The sequence below is a fragment of the Mastigoproctus giganteus genome, chromosome 10, assembly GCF_048544385.1.
Source record: "Mastigoproctus giganteus isolate SK-2022 chromosome 10, ASM4854438v1, whole genome shotgun sequence".
Taxonomy (NCBI): Eukaryota; Metazoa; Arthropoda; class Arachnida; order Uropygi; family Thelyphonidae; genus Mastigoproctus; species Mastigoproctus giganteus.
This window is the reverse complement of record NC_143584.1, coordinates 170,545,639-170,559,922: the sequence shown is the minus strand read 5'-3', so window position 1 is coordinate 170,559,922 and position 14,284 is coordinate 170,545,639. Positions and strand designations below refer to the sequence as shown.

Sequence of the window (14,284 nt, the reverse complement as noted above, 5' to 3'; positions counted from 1 at the left end):
ATTCATTAATGATATTGATGAAGGTATATCAGGCTTAATGTCCAAGTTTGTGGACAATATGAAGGTTGGCAAGGTTGTTAATGACAGTATGCTACTGCAACGGGATCTAGAAAAGTTGAGCTGACAGGTGGAAACTGTAGTTTTACATTGACAAATGTAAAGTGCTGCATATGGGTAGCAGTAACCCCAGTGTAACATATCGACTGTGCAGTACTGCACTCAAGGTGATAGAGAATAAAAAAGACCTGGGGGAAATTGTGCAGTCAGATATGAAGGTTTCTGAGCAGTGCAGTCATTCTGCAAGAGTAGCTCATGGTGTCTTGTCAATGACATACAGGAATTTTTCTAGCAGGGATAAGGAGGTTATTATCCCCTTGTATAAGGCAATGGTCAAGCCACACCTTGATTACTGTATACAGGTCAGGAGGCCTTATTTTAGGAAGGATGTAGTGCTGCTGGAATGAGTACAGAGAAGGGCAGGGAGATTGGTGAATGGAACAAAGGGGTACTCTTATGAAGAAAGGCTTAAGTTCTACAAATTGCAATGTCTGGAGACTAAGCACCTGCAAAGTGATCTGATTGAAGTGTACAAGGCATTGAATGGTTTGAGCAAGCTCAATACCGATGGGATTCTTCCTCTAACCCTTATTAATCTGCTGAGGGGACATAAGTTCAAATTGAGGAAAGACAGTTGTAGAATCGTGTGTAGAAATTTGCCTTTAGCCAGTGTGTGGTGGTTGATTGTTGTAATAAACTTCCATCTGTCATGGAAGTTGACAGCTAAAATAAATTCAAGACAAAACTAGACAAACATTTGGAGTGAATGGATTGGTGAAATCTGAAGGTTTTTTTTTTTTTTTTTTTTTCGGCCGATGTTGTATAAGCCTGCTTTCTTGCATTTTTTGCCTTTGCTAATGCTAATGTGTGTGTATATATATATATATACAATAATACAAAACTCTGTTTAAGCTGGTGTGCAGTTTAAAGTACACTGCTGTACAGTGCAAATTGTATTAAATTTTTAAAATTTGAACTGTGACTATATAATGCATTCTACTGCAAAGAATTGCAACAAATTTTTAACTTTAAAAAATAACGTTTTGTATGCATAATTTTTTTTTTTTTCTTTTTCTTTTTCTTTACCTAGGAATCCACTGAAGAAAAAGTGAGGCAAGAGGTGAGTATTTCTTAATATGAGAAGGATCATATAGAACAGAATTTAAAACAAGTTCACATATATTCTATAAATATTCAATTGTATTTCAGGAGTATTTGGTTTGACATTAATGAAAAATTTAATGCATACTGTTTTGCAATACAAGAGTAGTTATGGTACCACTCTTTTTCTATATTATTGTTCCATTAATGTCAACGTTATAATAACAAGATTATTAGTTCTTTGGTTAATAAAAATTGTTTTATTTTGTTTCTTTTGTAATTTTTAATAATATGTCAGTTATAAAAACATTTCATATGTTTATTAGTATTAATGCTTTCTCATAATGGTGGAAAACACATTATGAAATGCTTTTTAGCAATATGAGTTGTAAAAAAAATCATCAGATTTGCAGATAAATGCAAATCAAGACACAAAGTAGGGTATAAATATCAATTTTCTTGCTCTAATATAATATTGTACAATATAATCATGCTACTGACAAGCTAGTGAAGGAGCCAAGATTGTAATACTGTATTATATTCATATGAGAAATGCTATGGTGCCATTCAGAGCATAATGCCATATGCATGCATGTGATTTGTCATGAACTGTTTTAACTCAGGCTCACATAATCTTGTGATCAAATTTGAATCTGTGTCCTCTTTGATAAGAAAAGGCCTTAACTGGAGCTGCAGTTGCTGAACTATATTATGCTGTAAGTGAAGCCACTGTAGATACAATATAGAGAACATATGGAGCGAGTGGAAGGGTGAAATAAGGTTTTTTTTTTTTTTTTTGGCTGATGCTATATAAGCTTGCTTTCTTGCATCATGTGCCTTTGCTAATGTCTCTGTCTGCAGGCATCTAGACATACCATACACCACCATAAAGACAGTTTCCAGTGTATCTAGCCAGTCTTTGGAAAATGGATCCAGATAAATTTGTTCACTTTGTTTCACAGTTACTGGTATTATTGTTGGAAGTTGACATTCAATGGTCTTGCAACATCCTGTAAGGAGATAAGGCCCATTTAAGTCCTACTGCTGGTGTTAGTATGCAAAATATTATTTTTTGAGTGGAGACAAACAAGAGCAAGTGTCTTTTGGGAAACCACTCTGTGAGGCTGATATTTATACCACTCTATAATTAACTATGTAGTGTGACTTCACAGGGGACTTTATCACTGGAAAATTCTACTTTGAAGATAGAGAACATTGAAAGAACTTAAGATATGCACTGTGCCAACTGAACAGTATTATATTATGTACAACATACTAACACTACAACAATCTTTTTTTCATGGCTGTACAGTACCATATGTTGTGCAAGAGATGAAAACCACTTTGTGAGAATGTTTTTAGGACATTGTTTGTTGAGCGCATTTCAAGAACATTATTTCTTTGGTTCTTGAGGTCTTATGCCAGAAATGACTGCTAGGGCTGCTACGACAGTCTAAAACACTGATAGAACTGATTTTTGGGTCTTACTTTTGAGTAAAGTTGACTGAATTACAACAAAGTACAATCATATTGTGGCAACCATCTCCTCTTCTCTGCACTTTTACCATGATGGAACCATTAGTAACTCTTTGCTTATCTACCATCTACGATCTACCAGACAAGCTGTACTTGCTACCTGGGAGTCTAAAACGCTGATGGAACTGATATTCGGGTGACACTCAAGTCAAGTGGATCCAATTTCGGCGAAGTCCGGATGGTCTGTGACAGCCAAATCCTCTGCTTGCACCTTCACGATGGTGGGACTGTTAGTAATCCTGGGTATAACCTCCATGCACAAGTACATGGTGGGTGACCACTCAGGTATGAACCAACGTAAGCATGGGTCGAGGTGTGGCGCCCACATCACATTGAGGAATGCTGCCCCTCCATGTTACCAGGCAGTACTAGGTGGTAGATGACTCACATCAACCGGTGAAATCCCACCACTTTGCTTATTGGAGGCTTGAAGTGGTGGAACCCATGTTTAGTCTCTAGAGCTAAGTTCCGGTCAACCCTTCCCCATCTCTTCCATCATGCAGTATGATTGATGACTTTTGAGGTTATGATGAACGTCGTGACGGGATCCAATATTCCTTACATTTCGAGGGTACAGCTCTAAAACGGTGTTCGCAGGCCGGCCGCTAGTTAGTACACCGGACCGAACCTATTGGTAACTCTCTAGGAGGCTTCCGCATCAGCTAGTGTATAATCTTGCTACCTTTACTTTGCCAGATAGTGACTGGAGGGAGTCCAAGTAGTGTGTATGCGGGGGAGCATTGTCGAGGCCACGTTATGTCAAGGATATGGGTATATTCTTACGACGTGTACGCCATATCCAAAAATTTCATTGCTTCATACAGCATGTCCCACCCACTTTTTCTTACTATTGAATACACCATGAATTGTCAAACTAATAGAGCAAGCTTATCTGCGAAAAGATCTAAACCTCCCAAACACTTCCTAATTCATTTCACAAATATACGTGGTCTCAATTCTAATCTCAACGATGTCCATTTCCACTTGCAGTCTGCCAAACCCCATGTACTTTTTCTGACAGAATCTCAGTTATCGGTTGATTCAACTACTGCTCATCTCAGATGCCCAAATTATTCGCTGTATGATTCCTTTTGCCTCAAAGGTGGTACTTGTGCATAATATGTCCATTCTGATATTCCCTGTCAGAGACTTGGCAATTTGGAATCTCCTCTCTTTGATCTTCTCTGGCTTAAAATCTCTCGCCCTCATTGTGTCAAATTCATCTGTTGTGTCTACAGTTCTCCCAACTCCACTAATCACTTGGAGCTCTTTGACTTCCTCTCTTTGCAACTTGACTTTCTCCAGTCCAACTTTCCTAACAGTGAGGTAATTTTCCTTGGTGATTTTAATGTTCACAACTCCAGCTGGCTTCCGTTTTCTAGTCACACCGACCGATCAGGTCGAGATACTGAGGCTTTTGCAATTACTAATGACCTAGCACAGATTGTTCATTTACCTACAAGAATACCGGACAATCCTAATCATACAGCCAATACGTTTGATCTTTTTCTCACAAACAACCCTTCTAAGTAAACGGTTGAAGTGAGAGGTCCTTTAGGCACTTCAGATCACAACTTGGTGATTGTCTCTTCTCCAATGGAACCTTTATCTCAAGGCTATTCCCAACCTTGTGTTGTTTGGCATTACAAGAATGCAAAATGGGATGACCTGCGAGACTTCTTTTCTTCTTTTCCTTGATCGGATTACTGTTTCAAAACTTCCGATGTCAACGTTTGCTCAGATCGTGTCAGTGAAATTATTCTTGCAGGAATGGAATCCTTTATCCCACACTGCACTTTAAAATCTCGTCCTTTATCTAAACCTTGGTTTTCCAATAAATGTGCTAAGGCTGTTCAAGAGAAGAATGTTGCATATTGTAATTGGCTTGTTTCTAATTCTTCAGTTTCATTTTCCTCCTACACCAAAACTCGCAACAATTGTAAAGCAGTTATTAACCAGTCCAAACTAGAGTTTGAACAGGCTAAGAGTAGAAAACTTGCTTCTTGTCCTAATGGTAGTCGAACATTCTGGTCTCTTGCCAAAGCTATTGGCCGCAACTTTTGCCCATCTCTGCTCCCACCTCTGTCCAAACCAGATAGTTCTGTTGTCACTTCAGCCAAGGATAAAACTGACCTGCTAGCATCCCATTTGTCTTCCAGCTCATGTATTAATGATCTTGGTAAAACACCTCCCACAATTCCCAACACGCTCCATTCAATGCCTCCTGTGGTCTTCCGTCAAAAGGATATCAGAAGGATTTTGATGAATATTGATGCTAAGAAAGCTCCAGGTCCTGATGATATTTCTCCACTTGTTCTCAAAACCTGTGCTCCTGAACTTACTCCTTTTTTTTTGCCACCTTTTTTCACTTTCTTATTCCAAAGGTGTTTTTCCTTCTGCTTGGAAATTTGCTCATATCCAGCCTGTTCCTAAAAAGGGTGACAAATCCCTCCCATTCCAATTATCGTCCCATTGCAATTACTTCTACTCTTTCTAAAGTAATGGAGAAATCAATTAACCGCCAACTCTTAAACTATCTAGAAACCTTCCGTCTGATCAACGATCGCCAGTATGGATTCCGTCAGTGTCGATCCACTGGTGATATTCTGGCTTATGTTACCCATTTATGGACTACAATGGAAAGGTTCGGTGAAACACAAGTAGTTGCTCTTGACATCTCAAAGGCTTTTGATCGTGTTTGGCATAAAGGTCTTCTAAGCAAGCTTCCATCTTATGGTTTGCCAACTGTTTTTAGTAATTGGTTATCCAGTTTTCTCTCTGATCGCTCACTGAGGATGATGGTAGATGGCTCTCTGTCTTCTAACTTCTCCACTAATGCCGGTGTCCCCCAAGGTTCAGTTCTTTCCCCCCACTCTTTTCCTCTTGTATATCAATGACCTTCTTCCATTGACTGGAAATCCTATCCATAGTTTTGCCGATGATAGCACATTGCATTAAACTTTCCATTTTGAGAAACCTTGTCCTGCTCAATCAGCTTCAACTTCTCGAAAATCTGCTACCAATTCCTTAAATGCCAATCTTCAGGTAATTTTCCAGTGGGGCAAAGACAACTTAGTTGATTTCAACCCTTCTAAAACTAAGTCTTGTCTTATATCTCGCAAAAAGGATTCTTCTGCTCCTATGCTTATCTTTAGTGACACTCCGATTTCTAGACAAAATGATATATCTCTTTTGGGGATTACCCTGACTTCTAATCTCTCTTGGCACAAGCACATTACAAATATTGCTTCCTCTGCATCTAAAAAACTTGGTTTTCTCTTTTGCTCTTGGCGTTACTTTTCTTCCAAACAGCTGCTCACTCTGTATAAATCGCAAATCCGCCCTACCATGGAATATTGTTCCCACATCCTGGGTGGTGCCCCCAAAACTCCTCTCAGGCTTCTTGATTCCATTCAGAAGAGGGCAGTTAGGTTAATTAATGATTCATTTCTAACAGAGTCTCTCCACTTGCTTTCTCATAGATGTACTGTTTCTGCTGCATGCCTCTTCTACATATACTTCCATGGGCACTGTTCTTCTGAATTGGCTTCTATAATTCCCGCTCTCTCTTTCAAAACAGTCCAAACACGTGCTCTCACCAGCCAACATCTATTTACTGTCCAACTTCAAACCCACAGAACGAACTTTTCATCTTCTTCATTTATTCATTCAACTGCCGTTTTCTGGAACAACCTTCCTTCATACGTATTTCCTGAAAATTACAATCTACAGAAGTTCAAGTCCAACGTCAACAAATATCTTCTTTCATCTTCTCAACCTCCAACCCAAGCATGGTACTAAGTACTATAGGTTCGAATACCTCGCGTGTTTGGGGTTGACATAAAAAAAAAAAACCATGTGCAATATCAGGAACACTGCACCTAGTGACCACCCAGTTGTTAACCAATGTAAGCAGGGGTTGAGGTGGGGCATCAGAATCACACAGAAGAATGGCTAACTCTCTGTGTATCACCAGGCAGTACCATGCTGAAAATGAATCTCATCACCTGGTATAATGCCACCATTTTACTAATCAGAGTTTTGAAATGGTGAAACCCTTGTTTAGTTTCCAGAGCAAAGCTGTTGCAATTCCCCCTCTCCCCAAATCTCCTCTATCATCCAGTATGAATCATGGATTTTGAGGGTACAGTTTTAAATTAGATTTTGCAAATTTGCTGTTAATAATCCACTGGACCGCAAGGAGACATTGTTGAGGCCCCATTATGTCCAGGAGCTCGGTACATTCTTGTGTGTATGCTATATGCCACAGAGAGAGTGGTTATCAATGGACACTACTCCTTATAGACCAGTGTTATTAGTGGTGTTTCCCAGGGTTCAGTGCTGGGTCCATTTTTGTTTTCAATATTTATCGATAATAATGAAGGTATATCAGGTTTAATGTCTGTTTGCAGATGATACCAAGTTTGGCAGGGTGAGCTACTGCAACAAGATCTAGAAAAATTGGGTCGATAGGCTGAGAAAAGGCAGGTGAAGTTTAACATTGACAAATGGTACTGCACATGGGTAGCAGTAACCCCCAGAGTAACTTATCAGCTGTGTGGTACTATTATTATTATTATTATGTCTAAGGTGGCACCTAGACTTCCGTCTATCTCCACCTGATAAAGTTGACTTTGTGCAGAACCTCTGCCAAATAGACCTGTATGGAAGGTCTCTTCGCCATCAGGGAGAAGCTGTCACCTGCACAGCCGCTCCCCGGTGGCGAAGAGACCCTAATGGCCGCCCATATTCACTTGGTGCTGGACCTGGTCTTCTATTTTAAGTGCCTCATGCACAAAAATCCCGCACCCACCGGAAGTAGTGCTATACTGATGGGTGCCAGCAATCCCGCTCCCAGGCTGCCCACACCTGAGAGCCAGCAAAAAAATAAAATAAAATAAAATAAAAAAATAAATAAATAAATAAAATACATATATACACACATAATATAAACAAACTAAAAAAAAAACCACAAATAATCAAAATGTATATAACCAAATCTTAATTAGTAATCATTAGATTATTCCAATGTCTTCTCCGTTGAAAAACAGTTACATAGAACTCTTGCAGTGCTTGAAATTTATCCTGATTAGCAATAAGATCACTTTCACAGCCTCTAACTAAATTACCAATCTTCACTTTTAGCCTTTCTCTAAGTTGAACATACAAACTACAATCATATAATAAATGACTCCAAGTCTCAGGTTGACCGCAAGTGCATAAAGGAGAGCTGACTAGACCAAAGTAATGTAGTTTAAAATTTAATGAGCCATGGCCAGTTAAAATAAACGATGTTACCATAGAAGGAAAAAACCATTTGTTGTTACTATCATAAGTAAATGTAACTGTTGGAATGAACAATCTAGTCACCTCCCCAGTTACACTAAGATCCCATCTCTGTTGCCACATACCAATCAACTGTGTTAGAACATTTTTCTTAGCTTTAGCTATCTCTATAGTGACATCAGATGTAATATTCATGAAAGAAACCACTATGCCTTTTTTTAAGTAATAACAAAGGGCCCGATACACAATGTACAAGTCTAGAGGCAAATGCCCAGCCCAAATCTGCATAGCATTCGTCGGCGCCTCCATAGCCAGGTGGGAAGGAGCAGCAGTGTGTAGCACACGCTTCTTGATTGGACCGGGGTTCGAGCCCGTCACCACCAAATATGGAGCATGCGGAAAGGTCAGGGAATGACCACCGCACCGGAGCAATATGGCCTTAGTTGCTAATGCTCTTAAAAACCAAACAACAGCATAGCATTCGTTGAGACTGTTCTGCACAAATTAGAAATAACATAAAGCATTGAGCGCTGAATCGATAACAATTTCTGTTTAAATTTAACGTTAGTAACTCTGAAGTACCATGCTGATGCTCCGTACGCAACTATGGGTAAGAAGACTGCCTTGTAGTATAAATTTAAAACTTTCCTTTTCAACCCCCAGTCTGACCTAGTTAATCAAATTATTGCTGCACTAAATTTTTTAATTTTTTCGTGTAAGTAATTTAAATGTGGGAAAAACGATAATCTATCATCAATTCTTATACCTAGATATTTCACCTCAGATATTAGGGGAATCTGCCTCCCCTTAATTAAAGCTTTTGGCGGTCACGCATAATTTAGTTTCCCCTTAAGAAGCATCATAACAGTTTTAGTTGTAGATATCAATAGTTTATGCAGATCAGCCCATGACACTAGACTTTCTAATACCTGGCCCACTCTTATTTCAAGCACAGCCCTGGATTTACCAGTAACACATAAAACCAAATCATCTGCCTAAGCAATCTTATGCAGATTTTCAATTGATTGTTCTAGCCATAAATTAAGTACTAAGTTCCAAAAAAGTGGGCCCAATACAGACCCCTGAGGACACCCTCTCAAAAGATTCCTATTAAACTGTAGATGGTTAGTGTTCAGTATAATTTTCCTACAATACAAATAACTCTGTATCGTCCTGTACAATAAGTCTGGACATTGCATACCCCTTAATGCAGACAGAATACTCTCATGCCACACCATGTCAAAAGCTCCAGTAAAATCTATAAAGATGGCTAACACATACTTATCCTCTGCCTGGTTGGTGAAATTCACGAGATCATTAATGGCATCCTCCGTAGAATGCCCTCTCTTGAAACCATACTGATAAGGCAGGGTCAAACCATTTTTATCCATGACTTGGTTCAGTCTTAAAAATAATAATCTTTCAAAAACTTTGCCAAGATTGGCCAACTCCGATGTTATTGCCTGCACTGTTATAATCCAATCAGTTGTTTCCACACCATTGATGATTACAGTATTCATTATCTCTCCAGGTCTTACTTTATTCATACTTAGTTTATAAATTAATCCCCAAGGATCTGTATTGCCCACACTAGTAACTAGATTTATCCAAGCCTTTAATTTACTCTCATAATTTACTTTACTCTCTTTAATTTACTCTCTGTTGTCTTCCCCCCTTCTTCCTCATGAGGAAACAACTCCGATGTTATTGCCTGCACTGTTATAATCCAATCAGTTGTTTCCACACCATTGATGATTACAGTATTCATTATCTCTCCAGGTCTTACTTTATTCATACTTAGTTTATAAATTAATCCCCAAGGATCTGTATTGCCCACACTAGTAACTAGATTTATCCAAGCCTTTAATTTACTCTCATAAATAGCCCTATAATAAATTTTCTTTTTATTTCTATAACATGCGTGATAAAATTGAGCCTCATTCAGCCTCCACCGCCTATACCTCTGATATGCCTTTTTACATAAAAATACTTCTTTCCTTAACCTGGATAATTCCGCATTCCACCAATTAACAACTCGCCTCTTAACTCGTCTTCTTGAGGCACAACTGAGGGGGCGCCTCCGTAGCCAGGTGGGAAGGAGCAGCAGTGCGTAGCACACGCTTCTTGATTAGACCGGGGTTCAAGCCCGTCACCACCAAATACGGAGGATGCGGAAAGGTCAGGGAATGACCACCGCATATCCCGGAGCAATATGGTCTTAGTTGCTAATGCTCCTGGCGCCTCCGTAGCCAGGTGGGAAGGAGCAGCAGTGCGTAGCACATGCTTCTTGATTAGACCGGGGTTCGAGCCCGTCACCACCAAATACGGAGTATGCGGAAAGGTCAAGGAATGACCACCGCATATCCCGGAGCAATATGGCCTTAGTTGCTAATGCTCCTAAAAACCAAATAACAAAACAAACAAACAGCTAATGCTCCTAAAAACCAAAAAAAAAAAAAAAAAAAAAACTGAGGGCTCTAAGCAATGAAGACTGAACGAAAGCAGCATACTCACACGCATTTAAAAAAATCAAATTAACCATATTGTCTCCTGAAAAATCTAAAGCCACTGACCGTGCAAAACTAGACCAGTTAATCTTCTTATAAGTAAATCTAGTTAATTCAAAATTATCAAAATCTAAAGAAGTATTTAAATCAGCCAAATTAATATGAAAAACCAAAGATCTATGATCACTATTCGTATAGTCCGTTTTCACAAGCCAGTGACAGATTCGTCTGGATAACCCCTGAGTAACTAAAGTCAAATCAATATTTGACCTGCCATGAACATTATTAAAAGTATAAGGCTGACCTGATATATTGACTACACACAAATTATTCATTAAAATAAAGTCCTCCATTAAGCGGCCTCTCTGATCAGTCATGCCGCTAAACCATAAGTTAGACTATGCAATAATTAAATTACTACAACCAATTTCACTGAAAACAGTTTCCATATAATGGATAGAATTAACAATTTCGTGACTTGGAGGACAATAAAGAGATATTAAATTAAAAGACAACCTAGGAGTACTAATGTTCACACATGTTGAGTTCTGACTACACAGCCCAGAGAGGACAGTTACCTGCAATAACTTATTAAAGACCACAATTGCTGTTTTAGGTTTCACATCAACTACACTTATAACTCTGGCATCAGCAGGAAAACCAACAATTTTATGTCCATGTGCAAAGGAACCAACATACGGCTCCTGCATACACAAAATGTCAGCACTTTCTTGCACGGCCACCATTCTAATTTCATCAGTAACCGCACAACATCTTTGGGCATTGAGTTGAACCAGCTTAAGCACACTACCTTCATCTTTATGTTGAAAACTACCATTCACATTAAAAGTACTACAGTTATCCATCATTATACAGGAATTTTTCCAGCAGGGATAAGGAGGTGATTATTCCATTGTATAAGGCAATGGTCAGGCCACACCTAGAGTACTATATACAGGTCTGGAGGCCTCATTTCAAGAAGGATGTAGAGCTGCTGGAACGAGTACAGAGAAGGGCAACAAGATTAGTGAATGGAACAAAGGGATGCTCTTACGAAGAAAGGCTTAAGTTTTGCAAATTACAGTGTCTGGAGACTAGGCACCAGCGAGGTGATCTGATAGAAGTGTATAAAGCCTTGAATGGTTTAAGCATGCTCAATGCTGATGGGATTCTTCCTCTAGCTCAGAAAAATCACCTGAGAGGGCATAAATTCAAATTGAGGAAAGACAGATGTAGGATAGACGTGCGGAAATTTGCCTTTAGCCAGCGGGTGGTTGGTTGGTGGAACAGACTCCCATCCCTTGTGGTGGAGGTTGATAGCCTAAATAAGTTTAAGGCTCAGCTGGACAGGTATTTTGAACGAACAGAAGGGTGAAGTGGGTTTTTTTTTTTTTTTTTTTTGGCTGATGCTGCATAAGCTTGCTTTCTTGCATCAAATGCCTCTACTAATGCTAATGCTAATAGGTACGCATACTGGCGAACTCTAGAGCCTTTTTATACTCAGGACAACTACTACTCCTTAATGAGTGATCATAAGCTCTACCTCTGCACTTGCAGTTCACACAACATGGATCTTTATTTTTATTTGGGCAATCAACATAAAGATGGCCACCCTGAGCACAATGACCACACGACACAGTCTTGTGTGTGCAGTGTTGTATAGAGTGGCCATATCCCAAACACTTAAAACATTTAGTCACAAATGTAAAACACCTGAATTTGTGTGACGTATATCCAAATTACAACCTGTCATTACACATCAAATTTTGCAAAATATGAGGAGCTACCCCAATCACCCAATTATTAAACCTTGCCTTGGAACTGTTACTAAATCTAAAAACAATGCCCTCTCTAACCTCTTGCTCCTCATATCCATAATCTTGAAGGTTTTTCTTATATAAATCCCTAATAATATCCTCCTGAGTTAACTCCTTAGGTACATCATACACTAAGATGGTAGGGTTCTGCAACTTTACTTTATCCAGATTAACACGCTTTTGAAAAAATACTTCTGCCTTACTGAGTTTATCCAAATCCTAATCATTATCTGTTTCAACTAAGACTCCTTTATTTCGTATAGCTCTTAGATTTATAATTTTTATTTCTTGGAACTTTTCCTTTAATGTGTTAACAATAACCTCTTTGACTTCCTGACTTGACTTATACTGTTCTGAGGACTCCTTAGCCCTGAAAATAACCTTATTATTTAATCTTGCCACTTTGCTCAGCTTCCTGTTATTATCCACCATACAGATATCATTTAATATTACCTGTTCATCTAATTGAGGCTGGCTGAATCCAGCCCTAACCTTGTCTGCATAAGTCCCCTTTTGTTCTGCAACATTAGATAGAAAAGGCTGCCCTCTTACAATGTCATCTAATAAACTGGCACGCACCTCCATTTCCTCTACCCTTGTTTTAAGACGTTCAATGACTAATGCTGTTGATATAGTCTCCATGTCTATCCATACGTCAAGTAAGAAATTAGTTGCAGCTTTAGTCACTTTATTATTTTCACTAGTCTTGTAGTCAATAACTTTTTTCTTCAACTTTGTTACAAGCTCAAAAATAGTAGACACGTCAGGGTACCTCTGCCTTTGATCCTGTATGTTAGCAACAATTATTTCACTCTCACGAACATTTGTGCCTGTACTTCTTCTCCCCGATTCCGAATAAAAACTATCTACATCAGAAACCATATTATCAGGCTGAATATCCAGAAAATCAGTTATCTTACCATTTGACAAATCATTTGTGAAATCTGTTACGGCAACATCTTCTTCTAACTGCACCCCCTGTTCAACCATGCAGCCAATTTTAACTACGTTTTCCACACCACCTACCTGGATATGAGAATCAGCATTACCAGATGTCCCAGCTTTAGTATTCACACTAACAGTACTCATTGCACCACTACCTCCACTACTTAAAACACTACTTGCTTTAATATTTTTAACTTTAGACGATTTCTCAGAAACTTTCTTTACAGAATCAGTATTGTACAACGTGGGAACTCTGGAAGGAAGTGGGGGGAAAGCCCCAATCTTCTCTTCCTTCCCCCCTCTATCAAGCTTCTTACTATGAATTCTGCCTTCCATTAACTATAATAGTCGGTTCAAAGCAACCGACTATTATTAACTGAGATGCAACAATATTATTAACTGAAGATTAGTTAACTACGCCAAAAACTATAACGTCAATAAATAAATATATCAAGAATTAATGTTACAACACAAGAAAACAGTAGCAATCAATCTAGCAACCTGACCAGTCTGCAGTCGCAGAGAACTTTTGCCACACACCCGAGCACTAGCCTCAAATGCAAATACAGTAAACCCCAGCTGTGTGGTACTACACTCAAGATAGTGGGAGAATGAAAAAGACCTGGGAATAATTATGCAGTCAGACATGAAATTCTCTGAGCAGTATAGACATGCTGCCAGGGCAGCTCATATGGTTTTGTCAATGATAAACAGAAACTTTGCTATTAGGAATAAGGACATGAGTATCCCTTTGTACAAGGCCATGGTTAGGCCACATTTTGAGTACTGTATGCAGGTCTGGAGGCCTCCCTTTAGGAAGGTTGTAGATCTGCTGGAAAGGGTGCAGAGAAGGGCAGCTAAATTGATGAAGGGAACAAATGGGTTACTCTTACACAGAAACGCTTCAGTTCTGTAAATTGCAGCAATTGGGACCAGGCACCTGCGGGGAGATCTGATTGAGGTGTTTAAAGTCTTGAATGGGTTGAGTAAGCTTAATGTTAATGGTATTCTTCCACTTGCACTGTTGCAAGTGGA

The 14,284-nt window shown here is 39.0% G+C and overlaps 1 protein-coding gene across 2 annotated transcripts in view; it reads left to right on the top strand.

Annotated features, from left to right (window-relative positions):
• The window catches only part of Tlk (Tousled-like kinase), a 651,915-nt gene that overhangs the window by 92,774 nt on the left and 544,857 nt on the right, over positions 1–14,284 (top strand). The window contains exon 3 of one of the 2 annotated variants that reach the window (XM_090383577.1): positions 1,148–1,177. The gene's annotated coding sequence lies outside the window, so the exon portion shown is untranslated. Of the gene's footprint in view, positions 1–1,147; positions 1,178–14,284 lie in introns of those variants that run through there. The other variant, XM_090383580.1, reaches the window with a different exon arrangement.